This window comes from Oryctolagus cuniculus, chromosome X (assembly GCF_051225735.1).
Source record: "Oryctolagus cuniculus isolate XC-2025 breed Fujian yellow rabbit chromosome X, ASM5122573v1, whole genome shotgun sequence".
In the NCBI taxonomy this organism is placed as follows: domain Eukaryota; kingdom Metazoa; phylum Chordata; class Mammalia; order Lagomorpha; family Leporidae; genus Oryctolagus; species Oryctolagus cuniculus.
Window position 1 is genome coordinate 102,349,783 of NC_142888.1, and position 16,556 is coordinate 102,366,338.

The window sequence follows — 16,556 nt, forward strand, 5'->3', positions numbered from 1 at the left end:
GGCTCTGTAGAAGGAAGGGATTCTGAGTGAGAAAAGCAGCTACGAGAGTTCATGAAATGAAGTGTCCTTGAGGGGGACTGAGCTCTTTGTGTTCAATTTTGTGGCTTTGGAGTCTCAGGCCTGCAGAGCATTTTTAATGAGTTACGTGGTGGTAAACTTTTGTTCTCTCTAGTACTGAGAGGATGGAAACAACACTTGTGGTGACTATACTGCTTTGGGAGCAGCAGGACCTATATTGGGTTTAGAAATAGCACTGATAAATTTCATGAGAAATCACTGAAAGAACCCCCTTTCCTGAAAGAATGCTGAGCTAGGAGCCACTGCAGCTCTTAAGGCCAGGAAAGGCATTAGCTGCCCTACTTAGCACAGAGAGGTTTGAGGAGATCAAGTGCCATCTGAGATGTCAAAGTCCTCCGTAAACATAAAAGCCCTACAAAAATGTCCTGATTTTCATTCTTCACTTTATTTCATCATCACCATTTCTATCCACTGCTGCAAATTTGCAACTTGGTCCTTTTATACAATGTTAAAAAAAATAAAAAAGAACGTACTTTGAAGACAAATAACTTTGTAAGTTTAGCTTGCAATTAAAAATGACTCTTATTTTTCTTCAGTTCTTCATCATACATATTTTAAAGAAATCTCCACTCATCTGGATGATTCTTCTCTATTATGTTCGGCATCTAACTTCTTGGAATTCCTATTGCATTTAAGGCCAGCACGTAGAACACAGAAAAGACCCAATAAAGCCTTAATGATTGACTGGCATATATTAGATGGTAAGTATTGCTTTGTAGTATGAACAGTGTTTCACAAGTCAAGATCTTAGTTCCCTAACGAAATGTTAAGGTCTTTGAAGGCAAGATTTGAGTACTATGCCTCTGAATATCCCTCAAACCACTTAGCATTACTCTAGGCACATGCCCACAAATGAACCTACAGATTCCCAAAATGGCCTATGGAAACAGCTAGTTTGTTTTAATATCAGAGATGAGCATGATTACAAAGAAGGCAGGTAAACAAATACATACTAATGGTTCACCAACATCAATGATATAATGTTATGCCATGCCATTACTTTATATACCATCTACACAATCCTACCTTTCCAATATGTACTTCCAGCATGGCTCTCTCCCCTGAACCACAGACTTAAATATCCAACTGCCTATTCAATGTCTCTACTTGGTTATACAAAATGTATCTTAGATTTAGTACCAACGGCAAAGGAAGACCTTTCTCTCTGTCTCTCTCACTGTCCACTCTGCCTGTCAAAAAAAAAAAAAAAAAAAAAGGAAAAAAAAAAACTCAGCTTCCCATTCCTCCTCAAACCTGCTCCTCCACTCACAGTGTTCTCCATCTTGGTAGATAGTCCATTTTTTTTTTTTGGTTGATAAACCCAAAGAACTTGAAGTCATCCTTGGCTCATTGCTCTCACACCCCACATGTATCCTGTTGGTACTACCTTTGAAATATATATAGAATCCACTCATATCACTCTACTTCCTCAGTACCAAGTTGATTAGAGCCATCGTCTCTCATCTGGATTATTGCAGTATTCTCCTAATTGGTCTTCTGATTGCACTATTCACCACTTATACACATTCTCTACACTTCAGATGGAAACTTGTAAAATCGAAGTTATGGAATATCTGCCTTTTGCTCAGAAGCAGCAATGGTGACCTATTTCCTTCAAAATAAAAATCCAAATCCTTACAATGGCCTACAAGGCCCTTACAAATTCTCTCTCTCTCTAGCCTAATCTTTCCAAACTCACCTCTTGATATTTTTCCCTGACTTCATGCACTCTAGCTAAACTAACCTTCTTACTGCTTCTGAAAAGACCAGGCAGGTTCTCACCTCAGAGCCCTTAAAATCTCTATTTAAAAACCACCAAAACTCAATGTTCCACATACTCCTTTCTATCTTTCAAAACACTTATCACCAAATAACCTACTCTGTATTTTACTTATTGTCTGCTATCTGTCTCTCTCTCCATTAAAATGTAAGCTCCACGATGGTACTAACTTCATCTATTCACTGCTATATCATTCAGAATAAGCACAATATCTGGCATATAGTGGATATCAGATCAATAAGTGTTAGATGAATGAAAAATTGTTGAGTACTCTCAAGAGGGGGTAGAGAGAATGTGGAAATGAATAAGCCATAGTTTCTGCCCCCAAGGAACTATCAACCTAATGCAATAAATAAATTAAAAAAAAAACTGTACCAAAAAAAAAAGAGAATAAAATAACTCTTACAAAGGAAAACCAAATAATATTTGAGCTCTAAAGATATAAAAGATTGGTTATGGAAAGTACTTGATTTCGTTTGTTTATCACCAACACTATCACAACAACCACGGAAATTCACTGAACATGCATATTATAAGTCACATTTTCCGTATCTTTGTTACTTGGTTCCCATGGCATGTTTTGCAGAAGGTGAATCGCTGTCTGAATTTTAGGCCTTGACTTTTTTACAAATAGTGCAAAGTGAGAATTGAATCAACAATGGACTTCCAGAGATACATATTGCAGCCAATTTTACCTAGAAAAAGAGGCATCAATAAAATTCACCTAACTTCATTTCAGCACATACATTTCTTTGTTCATTGAAGAATGAATGAATGTTCAATGAAAAGGGGTAGAGCCCTATTTTCCATATACAGCCATTGACAATGCAAAAAATCTACCGACTTTATAACTAAACTTTATAACGACCTTAATACAATGGTTTCTTTTATAATATGGATATTAATACATATTATTTTACTTTCTAAAGTATACTTTCCATTTATTCACTTGCTCTTTCCATTGAGTCTTTGGTTCACTTGGGTCAAGATAAACACTGTACAGGCATGGTCAGGGTAGTGTTCCTGCTTAAGCCTCAGTTGATTATGACTCTGTACTTAACACCATGCATTATATTTAAAAAAGAAAGCATCTCACTTCTAGTGCTTGTTGTTATATTTTATCAGATATGATTTATCATGCTAAAAGTACCTTTATGTTTATATATGGAAACTAGATACTCTCTTTTCCTTCAGTAAGTTTATTTGTAACATGTAAACTCCAGAGACAGAGACAGCGAGAGCACTTATTTTGAAAGACATAGCAGAGAACATCCATTTTGAACCATGACAAAAGAGAAATTTCCATGGCCGTTTTCAAAGTTTTAATCATTGTTAGTCACAGCCATAAATCAGCTAAGAATGTAAAATATATTCAAGGTCAGTGTGTGTCCTTGGAAGCAATGTTCTTTAAACCACAAAATCAGGGCCAGTGCTGTGGCACAGTGGGTTAATGCCCTGGCCTGAAGCGCCGGCATCCTATATGGGCGCCGGTTCTAGTCTCGGCTGCTCCTCTTCCGATCCAGCTCTCTGCTATGGCCTGGGAAAGCAGTAGAAGATGGCCCAAGTCCTTGGGCCCCTGTACCTGTGTGGGAAGCCCAAAAGAGGCTCCGGGCTTTGGATTGGTGCAGCTCCGGCTATTACGGCCATCTGGGGAGTGAACCAGTGGATGGAAGACCTCTCTGTCTCTACCTCTCTCTGTAACTCTGTCTTTCAAATAAATAAAATAAATATTTAAAAAAAAATAAACCACAAAATCAAGAGAAACGACTCTGCTCCTGTCTCTGACTCTCAACCGGAACATTTGTAATAAAATTTGGGTTAGCATACCCATATCATGTGGGAAATGTTCCAGTCTCTTTAAGTATATGATATGGTGGTATATACTGTGTGTACCTAGGGTTGTGGAGGTATATAACTGTGATCTTTGTCAAAGCCTTGAGAAGCACAGCTTGAAATTGCTGACCAATATTTCAGTTTCTGAATAATGGGAAAGTATAATCATGAAGGAAAAAGATTAATATTTTAAACCTAACTTTGAAAGCACAATTATGGAAAGTTGTTGTTCCAATTAATGCAGAGTAAAGCAAGATTCATATTTGCTTCAGTGACTTTTTCATTCAGAGCCCAACAAAGTATCCCGGAGGTCTGCTGTCACATAAATGCTATTTAGAAACTACGAGGATCCTGTCAACTCGGAAAAGGCAACTGTATTTATAATGCTATTCACATCACCACAATTTTTGTTTCTCTATGATTTTGCTAATGATAAACTTTCAAACAAAGCAAATGTGTACATAAAACACATGCTGCTCTGGAACAGAGTGAAAAAGAAGTCAATTATCCTTGCTACTGCACAAGTTATATTCAAAAAGGTCACATGGTATACATTTAAATGTCACCACCTGTGGTTTGCTCTTGGTTTTTCTTTTCTCTACTTGCTAAAAGATGAACTCCAAGTGGCTTCAGAAGACACCCATGGAGGTTTATGTTCATTTATTTAGTCATCACAAGACTAGAGAGAGACAACTTAGTATGTGGGATGGCAGAATTATCAAAATAACAATAGCAGCAGCAGCAGGAGTAGCAGTTAACTTATGATAGAAGTTGTCAGGTACCAGGTCCTGTTTTAGTGCTTTCCATATATTAATTTATTTAATTTCCATAGCATTCTGTGTGATAAGTACTATTTTCATGCCCATTTTACAGATAAAGTAAGCCAAGGACTGGAAATTAAGTGATTGGCCAAGGTTACACTGGTAGTAAACTGCAGAACTAGGATTTCAATTCTTATAATCTATAACAGCCAAACTCTTAACCACTATTCTCCATTGTCTTTCAAAGTAATGCCTGTATATATATATATATACACATATACATATATACATATGTGTATATACATATACATATATACATATGTGTATACACACACACACACACACATGAAATACTACTAAACCATAAATAATGAAATCCTGTCTTTCACAACAAAATGGGTGCAACTGCAGACAATTATGCTTAGGAAAATAAGCCAGTCTCAAAAAGACAAATATTATGGTTTCCCTTATTTGTGGTAACTGATATACAGAGTACAAAAAAATATATAATAGTGAAATCTACATTTTGAGATTTGATTATTGTTTACAGCCCTTGACTATACTCTTGAGGAACAGTGGTTTTTCTACTTACTACTTGTTGAATTCTTTATTTAGTGGAGGCTTAAGCTTATGATTATAAAGAAAATTGAAAGTATGTTGCTACAATTAAAAGCAAAATAAGAGGAGGAGGAGGAGGGAGGGTGGAAGGTAGGGTAGGGTGGGAAATATCAGTATGCTCTTAAAATTGTACATATGAATTTATTCCCTTTTTATAAATTAAAATTGTTTAAAGGAACAGCTGGCAGAGTGACCCTTGGTGAATCACTTTCACTCTCTCAGGGCCTTGTTTCTCTAAAGGTAAAAAACCAAGATTGGATTATTTCAAAGAATTCTTCCAGTTTTAACATTCCATGATTGTATAGGGAATTACAAGGAAGCTTGAATGGATTAAATAAATGGGATATTCAATATTCTAGGACCTGTTTATATTATCTACTATCACCATCCCCCCCCCCCTTCCCTTTCTCCAACCTTCTCACACACACTCCAATCTGCTCTAGGGAAGTTGAAAGTATTGTTTTCAATCCATAAGTTTGTGAAAGTATTTATATGTTGAGGATAATGTTCTTTGTCTATCCTTTTATTTTCTTTCCACCTGTCATCTTTAATCACATATACTACCCTCCTGAAATGGATACCTGTTCCTGGGTTTACCCTCAACATGCACAGGCAAGTCCTATTCATAGCAGCTGCTTACATTGGAGCCTTCACCAAAAAGTTTCACTCCAATTCAGGGGAAAAAAGGATAAAGAGAACATTGCCTAAGGAGAGCATGCCTTTATAACACAACAGATAGAGGAAATGAGGTCACACAGTGCCCTGGGAATAGCTAGCAAAACAGTAGGGCGGGGAATGGGGAGGATTTTGTACTGTTTGGAAATATTATAACAATTTTTCCCCAATGAAGACTTTAACACTAATGCAGACTGACTTAGAAAAAAACTGCATTTAAGAAGCTCTTAAAAGGAATCTAAAACCCTGACTGATTATTCTCTTACCTTTTTTGTTTTTCTTAAGGAAACATAAGTAGTGAAGTACAGCAGGAAAAAAAAAAAAGCAAGTTACAAAAGTAGCATAATTACATGATTCTTTGCAAGGCTGAGGGAGAAATCCCCCATAATCTTACCAGCCTGTAAGAGCAACTGCTGTCATGCTCATCCATTTCCTTCTAGTCAAAACATACAAAGTTTTTCATGTTGTTTCCTTCAGTCTAGATTTTGTTAAGTATGTTCTGCACAATTTCTATAACTATCATTTCTAATGGCTATGTAGAGTGGCTATACCACGATTTACATACACAGTCTCCTATTGTTGGGAATTTACATTCCTCTTCCCAATTTATGAGTATTGTAACAGAAGCCATATAAAGATACCATGAACATCTACAATATTTTTATGATTTCCTTAGGGTAGATTCCAAGAAGTTGAATTAATGAGCCAAAAGGTTTGAACATTTTTTGTGGCTTTGGGGGATTATAATGATTTACACTACTATTAGCAATGTGTGGGGACATGCTCTCCTTTCATTGTACCCTTGCCAACTTTGACTATTATTTTTAATGTCTACTTAAAATAAGTAAATTACTGGTACTTTCTTTTAGTTTGCATTTCCTTGATAATTAGTGAGGCTGAATATTTTGTCTGCATATTTTTGTTCTGCTTTCTCTTCTGTGAACTGTCCATATACAGCTTTTGTGCACTTACCTACTAGGAAACTTAGTGAGTTTTTAATATATTATACTGTATTCATGCAATACAATTAAGAAGTTAACTCTATATTTATAGTATTTGATAGAATTATATTCAGTCTGTTTGCCATTATATTTTTTGATGAATATCACACCAAGAAGAAAACATGATCACCAATTTGCACATAACCAAGTTGCTTTAGAAAAATATGACAAACTGGGGTTCCAGTGTTGTGGTATAGCAGGTTAAGCCACCACCTGCAATGCTGGCATCCCATATGGGTGCCAGTTCCTGTCCAGCTGCTCTGCTTCTGATAAAGCTCCCTGCCAATGGCTTGGGAAAAGCAGAAGATGGTCCAAGTGCTTGGGACCCTGTACTCATGTGGGAGACTAAGATGAAACTCCTGGCTTTGGCCTGGACCAGCCCTGGCCATTGTGGCCATCTGAGGAGTGAACCAGCAGATGGGAGATCTCCCTCTCTATGTAGGTCTGACTTTCAAAAAAATAAAATATTAAAACAAAGAGAAATTTAAAAGAAAAATACGACAAACCCTGTAAAGCCAAGCGTTTCCCCCAAGGGGCCAGCATTATGACATAGCAGGTTAAGCAACTGCCTGTGATGCTGGCATCTCATATGGGCACTGGTTCGAGTCTCTGATGCTCCACTTCCAATCAAGCTGCCTGCTGATGTGCTTGAGAAAGCAGCAGCAGATGGTCCAACTGCTTGGGCCCCTGCATACATGTGGGAGACCTGGAAGAAGCTCCTGGCTCCTGGCTTTGGCCTGGCCTAGCCCCAACTATTATAGATATTTGGGGAGTGAACCAGAAGATGGAAGATCTCTCTCTCTCTCTGTAACTGCCTTTCAACTAAAATACATAAATCTTCAAAGAATAATTCCCAATTTTTTCATATATAATTATTCAGGGGCTATACGATTTATTTCAGTTACTCACAAAATCAATTGTAATTTGAATTTTCTAGTGACAGAGGGAGGGAGGTAGAGGGGCGAGGGCGAGGGAAGGAGGTGGGAGGCTGGGAGGCGAGGGCAGGGATGAAGGTGTTCTTTTATCTGTTAGTTTACTCCCCAAATGGCTGCAATAACCAAGGCTGGGCTGTGAGCCAGAGCCAGGAATCCTATCTTAATCTCCGACTTGGGTGGCAGGGACTCAACTACTTGAGTCCTCATCCTTTTCCTCGCAGGGTTTGCATTAGGACAAAGCTGGATAGAATGAATAGGGGGAATTCAAGCCCAAGCACTGCTGGATATACAAGTTCCAAGCAGCTGACCCTGCTGCACTACAGTAAATCCTAACATTTAGAAAACTACATTGATTTGTAGATGATGTCAACCTAGAAAGATACATGAAGCCAAATGACTGTTTTGATTTTTGTCATGGAATTGGCCATTTTTTGGTGACACAGATGCGACTATAACATTTTAGTAAATAAAGAAAGATGAATCACTTTTAGAAGATAAGCTGAGAATTTTTTTTAATTTTTTTATCTTTTATTTAATGAATATAAATTTCCAAAGTACGACTTATGGATTACAATGGCTTCCCCCCCATACCGTCCCTCCCACCCACAACCCTCCCCTTTCCCACTCCCTCTCCCCTTCCATTCACATCAAGATTCATTTTTGATTATCTTAATATACAGAAGATCAGCTTAGTATACATTAAGTAAGGATTTCAACAGTTTGCTCCCACACAGAAACATAAAGTGAAAAATAATAGATGATTTTTTTTTAAATGATGATGAAATCAGATCAGACCTATTGTCATGTTTAATCCCAGTGAGAGTCAAGTTGGGAATTGATAATTTCTTTCTTTCTTTCTTTCTTTCTTTCTTTCTTTCTTTCTTTCTTTCTTTCTTTTACAGAAGATCAGTTTAGTATACATTAAGTAAAGATTTCAACCGTTTGCACCCCCATAGAAACACAAAGTGAAATATACTGTTTGAGTACTCGTTATAGCATTAAGCCTCAATGTACAGCACATTAAGGACAGAGATCCTACATGAGGAGTAAGTGCACCGTGACTCCTGTTGTTGACTTTACAAATTGACACTCCTGTTTATGGCATCAGTAATCTCCCTATGCACCAGTCATGAGTTTCCAAGGCTATGGAAGCCCCTTGAGTTCTCCGACTCTTATCTTGTTTAGACAAGGTCATAGTCAAAGTGGAGGTTCTCTCCTCCCTTCAGAGAAAGGCACCTCCTTCTTTGATGACCTGTTCTTTCCACTGGGATCTCACTCACAGAGATCTTTTTGCCAGAGTGTCTTGGCTTTCCATGCCTGAAATACTCTCATGGGCTTTTCAGCCAGATCTGAGTGCCTTTAGGGCTGATTCTGAGGCCAGAGTGCTATTTAGGACATCCGCCATTCTATGAGTCTGCTGAGTATCTCACTTCCCATGTTGGATCACTCTCCCCTTTATTTATTCTATCGGTTAGTGTTAGCAGGTACTAGACTTGTTTATGTGCTCCCTTTGACTCTTAGTCCTTTCATTATGATCAATTGTAAACTGAAATTGATCACTTGGAATAGTGAGATGGCATTGGTACATGCCACCTTGATGGGCTTGAATTGGAATCCCCTGGTATGTTTCTAACTCTACCAATTGGGGCAAGTCAGGATAAGCTGAGAATTTTAAGTACTGAATATGTGACTTCTTATCCTGAAATTATGGCTTCTGAAATAGACCGGTTTTGTGATACATACATAACCTATTATTATCAAAGGGATAACACTCAAGAGTTGAAATAGAGGTTTGTTTACCTCATTGATTCACATGTGTTTAAGGCAACTGTTCAATTAGCATTTTTAAAATATTACAATGGAATTATGAAAGGTCCTTTCTGGAAAAATATTCCTCTGAGACTGATTTGACTCATTGGTGAGAACTGCTACATTTGATATCCTCATGGTACCTTGGCAGGCTCCCCTTATCTCTACAACTAAACAGTGAGGATCACACAACTCTTTATGTAGATTCTCAAATTTTACAGCTGTTTGTATCTTTTTCTCAGAACTTTGCATAAATCATCAAAAATGTACATGTACACCAATTGTGGATCACATGAGACAAGTAGAGAGGGGGAAGAATTAGTGAATGGAAAAGTTAGCTGTGTCACTAGACACCATAAAGAAGTGATAGCCAATCATTTTGGGGATGGGGCACTCACTCTTAGCATTCTGTATTGCTGATAAGTGAACTTCTCTCTAAAACTTTCCCATAGCTAACTACCCCCACCACACACAAATATATACATGTTAGGGACTGGCACCATATATATCATGATTTTGAAGATTTATTGACAAGTTTACACTATCCCATTAGATAAATGGCCAAAACTCAGTACATCCAAAAACGACAGCACAGAATCTCAGGTTCATATTTCAAATACATTGATGTAGATACTTTTAGTAATTGTGTAAATACCTAGCACATTTCTATCCCTCAGTAATTTGTACATAATGATACATCTCTGAGTTTCAGTGACATATATCTCCATGACACCATCTCTTTTGGAACTCTAGCAACCTCCTAAAGTAATTTCAAATTATTTTTCTCATTACTTTTCAATATCCTTGTGGTAGATTACGTAGATCATCAAAACACTTAAAATAGGAAATAATCTTTTAAAAAATAGAAGGTAACTCGATGTATAAAACCTTTTTTTCCTCTTTAGATAAGAACAGTAACTGCTTATTTCCCCAAGTAAGCAATGTTAGTTCATTTTTCATACAATGGAATCCATTGCGGTTTTATAAATTTCATAGTAATTTTAGCATTAACACATTTGTCCAAAATGTAGCATCAAATTTAATATAGTATCTTGAAAAGCAATAGGTTTTAAATATGGTATTATAAAATGAGAGATGTCACTTTCTTCCACAGTTGACAAATGGCAAGTATTAATCATAGTTTTCTATTGCCACTCATCTTTAGCATTAGTTCAGTGAAATCAGCATATGTTCAGTAACTCTCTCAAGTTTCATGTATAACAACTAGAAGTAGTAGTTTTTCCACTGCTTGCTGTTGGGACTTTATTTTCAATTATGTTAAGGATTAGACGGAAAGGAGCTAATAAAATTAATATAACATTCTACAAAGATACAGACCCCTTGGTGACTTAATTGCATGGGTGGACATAGGGGATAATAATGATTGCTGGGATTTGCACCAAGTAGTTTGTTGCTGTGGAAAAATGACAGCTGCCAAAATGCAGCAGGCTATAAAGGGAAGTGAAAATGTTCATGGAAAGTGAAGTTGAAAGGTTAAGTTTATTTTGTCGTACACAGTTTTGAAATCTGTGCATAGGTTTTCCATAATATGAAATCTCCATAAACTTTTTGAAGATTCTGCCACATTAGAAAGAATCATAAAACACATGTTCTAGACTCAACTTCATGAAAAAGAAATATATTTCTATTCATATCTATAAGGGGGGGGGATACCTGTACCATTAATCCTGTATACCTTACAGGGTTTTCATGACCAATAGATGAAAATAAGAAAGTTTTTTTTAAAAAAAAAAAAAACAAGTAGCAATGGTAAGCCCATGATAGCATTTCAAGTTATCAACTTTCTTAAATACTACTCCTATTAATACTTAATATTATTTAGTACTATTAGTTAATACTAATCGGTCACAACGATTGGTATTACTTTTTCTCAGAAGATAACTGGAAATGAGATCTGGGTGATCTTTTAAGCAACGTCCATACAGGATCACAATTAATCCTCAAAAATTTCCTAATGAGATATGTTTCCTTACTGTCCAGGTGAGGAAAAAGGTACAAGGAGGTTTAGTAATTTCACCAAGATCACACAGTAGAACAAGAATTCAAATCCACAAGATCCTGTTCTGGATTACATACTCTTAATCTCTGCTACATGACTATCACTGAATCTCTGAAATGCAATTCATATGAACTTAATTATTATCTTGTAATCACACAGGATATATTGAGAAGTTACATGTCATTATTATATTTCATTGAAAGAAATTGTGAATAACTAATTGATAAAAAAACCTGTGTGTGAGTGAAATGGAATTTATACATAAATTATTGCTTATAGTTGTTGTCTATATTCCCACTAAACTCAGGTCTTTTACCTGTTAAACTTTTTATTTGGTGTAGTATTAAGCCTTTTTAGAATAATGTAAATATAAAATATGTTATCTCAAAAACTAATACAAAGGTAGAAAGAATGAGGGAGGGAGGAAGGGAATATATGTTCTTAGACTTCTATCTACAAATCATATTGAATCTGAAAAATAAAAAAAGTCTATAAAAAAGAATCAGAGTGAGAAATTCAGACAAGACTTATTTGCAGTTTATAAAGAGAACAAAGAGCCTCTGGAACTTGCAGAGCACCTGAAAGGTATTCAACCATGCTTATAACAAAAAGAATAAACTTCTTGGACAAGGATGGCATAAAGGTGCCCAGAAAAGACGAAATCTAGATCCAACTTCATACATAGCGTTCTAAGATTTCATTCCCAGAATCTGCTGCATTAACTCCCCCATAGTAAGTATAAAATTCAATGATTTCAGGTTCATTTTTTAGCACCCTATGAATAAAACTGGGAAACTATAAACATATGGCTGCTTTGCAAGGTTATTGGGTATCAGCCTGCAACATAATTTCCCCTGCCAACCATATTTTGCACTTACTAGATGCCCAGATGAAAGGGGGCTGGAATTCACTAGATGTTGTTGGGTCAAGGTGTGATCAGTTTGATATAGATATCTGTACCATTCCATGCCACAAGCAGGAAATCTGTTAGATTTCCTCTGCCTGCCTACCAACAATCAGATCACAATACAGATGGAAGTATAATTTTTGCTTCTGTGAGTTCCTCTTCTAATATGCAAGTTTTCATATTAACCTACAGGCGGTAAATACAATACAGTTGCAAATGGGTTGTTGCCACAGAGAGTAGTGTTGGAATAATGTGGCAGAAAGGGCACTAAACTTGAAGTCTGGAAGCCTGGGTTTGAGCCCATTGTGTCATTTACTGTATGACATTGGGCAAATTTGTTAACCTCTCTTTCTTTTGGATGCTAAAGGCTAAATGCTTCTTCTCCCACAGAGTGCTGGCTGATAACTCAAATTAAAGAACACATGTGGGGGCTAGTGCTATGTTGTAGTAGGTTACGCATCTGCTTGCAGCGGTGGCATCCCTTATGGACACCAGTTCAAGTCCCACCTGCTCCACTTTCGATCCAGCTCCCTGCTGATGGCTTGGGAAAGCAGAAGATGGCCCAACTCCTTGGGCCCCTGCACTGACGTGGGAGACTTCAGATCAGCCCAGCTCCAGCCATTGAGGTCATTTGGGGAGTGAATCAGCAGATGGAAGACCTCTCTCTCCCTCTCTCTGTAAGTCTGTCTCTTAAGTAAATAAATACATCTTTTAAAAAAAGAATACATGTGAAAGTATCATGTAAACTATAAATCAATTTATATAGTTATGATCATGACTTTCGAAATTACAAATATATGAAAATTGGACTATCTGTTGTTTTGAGAAAATATTATTCAGGGAGCTAATGCTTATGCCAGCTATTGTGGGTCATACTGGAATAACTAAGGGCCAGATAATTTGCTTTGTTTTTGTTGTTGGTTTGCATACTATTCCTTTTTCTAAACACATTTATTAAGACAATTTTTTTTGACAGGCAGAGTGGACAGTGAGAGAGAGAGACAGAGAGAAAGGTCTTCCTTTGCCGTTGGTTCACCCTCCAATGGCCGCCGCGGCTGGTGTGCTGCGGCCAGTGCACCGCGCTGATCCGATGGCAGGAGCCAGGTGCTTTTCCTGGTCTCCCATGGGGTGCAGGGCCCAAGTACTTGGGCCATCCTCCACTGTACTTCCTGGCCACAGCAGAGAGTTGGCCTGGAAGAGGGGCAACCGGGACAGAATCCGGCGCCCCGACCGGGACTAGAACCTGGTGTGTCGGTGCCGCAAGGTGGATGATTAGCCTAGTGAGCCGCGGCGCCCGCCACGACAATTTTTAAAACATACAAATCACCCATTTTAAGTGTGAAATTTAGTGATTTGGGGTTCATTTGCAGAGCTATGAAACCATTGACAGGCAGTTAGACAGTGAGAGAGAGAGAGACAGAGAGAAAGGTCTTCCTTCTGTTGGCTCACTCCCCAAATCGCCGCCACGGCCGGCGCGCTGCTCCGATCCAAAGCCAGGAGCCAGGAGCTTCTCCTGGTCTCCCATGCAGGTACAGGGCCCAAGCACCTGGGCCATCCTCCACTGCCTTCCCGGGCCACAGCAGAGAGCTGGCCTGGAAGAGGGGCAACCGGGACAGAATCCGGCGCCCCACCACCATACAGTTTTAAAACATTTCCATCACCCTAAAACTAACCCCCACATTTGTTAAGCTGTCACTCCCTATATGCCTTCCCGACTCAAACACTAGCAACCACTAATACACTTTATATCTTCATTGATTTGCTTATTCTGGACATTTTTTATAAATGGAATAATACAATAAGCAGTATTTTTCATTTAGCTGCTTTCATAATATTTTCTTAAGACCCTTAAGGTTCATCCATCTTGTAAGCATGTATCAATATTTCATCTCATTTTGATTTTTGACTATCAGCATCTTTAAAAGTTGTATCATTCTGGCCAGTGTCACGGCTCACTTGGCTAATCCTCTACCTACGGCTCCAGCACCCCGGATTCTAGTCTCGGTCGGGGCTCTCCAAATGCCTACAACAGCCAGGACAAGCCAAGCCAAAGTCAAGAGCTCAGAATCCCATCCAGATCTCCCAGGTGGGTGGCAGGGGCCCAAAGACTTGGGTCATAATTTTCTGCCTCCCAGAATGCATTAACAGGAATTTGAATCAGAAGTGGAGGAGTTGAGTCTCAAACTAAGACTCTGACATGGGATGCAGGTGTCTGAGTCTTAACCATGTATGCCACAATGTCTGCCCCTAAATTTCTGGTTTTTACTGGCAGGATCTTTATAGAAATGCCACAATAGGGGATTTTTTTTTGCTTAGTATTTTAAAGATTTAGTACAAAAATTGCAAATGTTTCATTAATAATTTCATATTGATTATATATTTGTATAATATTTTTGAAATATTGGGTTAAGCAAATGTAATATTCATTTCACATGTTTATTTAATTTAAGGTGGCTCCTGGAACATTTTAAATTCCACATGTGTCTGCATTGCATTTTTATTAGGCAGCACTAGTTTAGATCAAATATCCAGTGATGGACATAGTACTAGAGATAGAAAACTATATCAAACAGTGCAATGAGGATGCAAACAGCAAAATCTGGAATGTGAGAAAATCTATATGAAAAATGATCTAGTTTCCTCAACAAATAAATCGCAAGTAAAAATAAAAGAGAAGGGAAGTATAGGGATTAAAGAAGATTTAAGAGACATATCAACCAATTTTAACTTGTGCATTTTACTTAGATTATTATTTGAACAAAGAAGTAAAAAATTGCATATACATTAGTCTGAAAAAGTTAGGAATGTACAAAATATCTGATGATATAAAAAGATATAAAAATTCACCATTCATTTTTAAGATACAATACAGTATTTTAGTTTTGTTGAAGGGGTGTTTTCAGATTTTTGTAATCATATACAAAGTTTTATGGATGAAATTATATGATATTTTCTATTTGCTTCAAAATACATGCAGGAAAGGGAGAGAGTTGGGTGGTATGTAGATAAAGCAAGACTGTCCTTGAGTTTAAAAGCACTTTAGACTTTTTAAACTTAACTTCCACCTGTAGTATTTTAATTTATATGCCTGACACTCCACTGAGTTAGCAAGTCAGGAAGATATCATTATATGCACTTTCAGATGAGCAAAGAGGCTCAGCTATTTGTTGAGGGTCATGCAGTAAAGTATTAGGAGACCTTGGACAAGAATCCAGATTTCATTACTCCTTGTCTGGTGCTCTTCTCACTGTATTATGTTGCTTCCTATGAAGACGATCAAACTCGACACACTATTCATTTATCAAATAACTAACTTAAGCCCAATTGAATTCAAGTTACTTACATCAATTAAATCTGCTATCCATTTTACTTAACTGCACCCGAGAGCCATGCGCAGGAAAGAGGCACTCAGATGAAATAACAAGGAGGAAGCGGTAGAATTTTGTGACATATGGCATGCTTGCTGGTGAAATCAAAGGTATGTTTCATGCCAGCTTTTTGTCTGCAAAGTGTCTTTCATTTCACTAAGAGGAATACCCCATGCCAGGAAATGCACAACCTCCTAGCCCTTTCTTTTGAAACCTAAACCCATGAGAACATGGACTTGGCATGACTTGATGGAACACTGAATGCAATATGCTTGACCCATTTGTGTGTACAAACTATCCAGATTATCCACTGTGGAGAAGGGCTCTAGGTTGTCATCTGGATTTCTATCATCCAAGGGAAAGTGGGGACGCAACTGAGTCTTAGCTTTTTCCAGAAGCTACGGTGATTATAATTTGTTCTCCAAGGGATGACTGGAAATAAAGCAGAAGCTAAAACAGTAAGTAATCAGGTATATAAAAGCAAATATTCTGTGCAGAATAATATATTTTTACCCTAGGGGATTGTAAATCATCTAGGTGGACTCTAATTTAGCCCAAATGGTCTAGTATTGGCAAGTAAGTCTATGTCTTATGAGCAGGGAAGGAAGATTTGGGAAAGTACGGCACCAAGTGTATTGGAAGGAGACATATATGTAGATTTTTAAGAATATACAAGTTTTGGGCCTGGTACTGTGGCCTAGCAGGTAAAATTGCTGCCTGCAGTACTGGCATCCCATATGGGTGCCAGTTCACTTCCCAGCTGCTCCACTT

At 37.7% G+C, this 16,556-nt stretch overlaps 1 protein-coding gene across 6 annotated transcripts in view; it reads right to left on the reverse strand.

Annotated features, from left to right (window-relative positions):
* Positions 1-16,556, reverse strand: part of TENM1 (teneurin transmembrane protein 1) — an 870,866-nt gene that overhangs the window by 601,820 nt on the left and 252,490 nt on the right. The window lies entirely within an intron of this gene.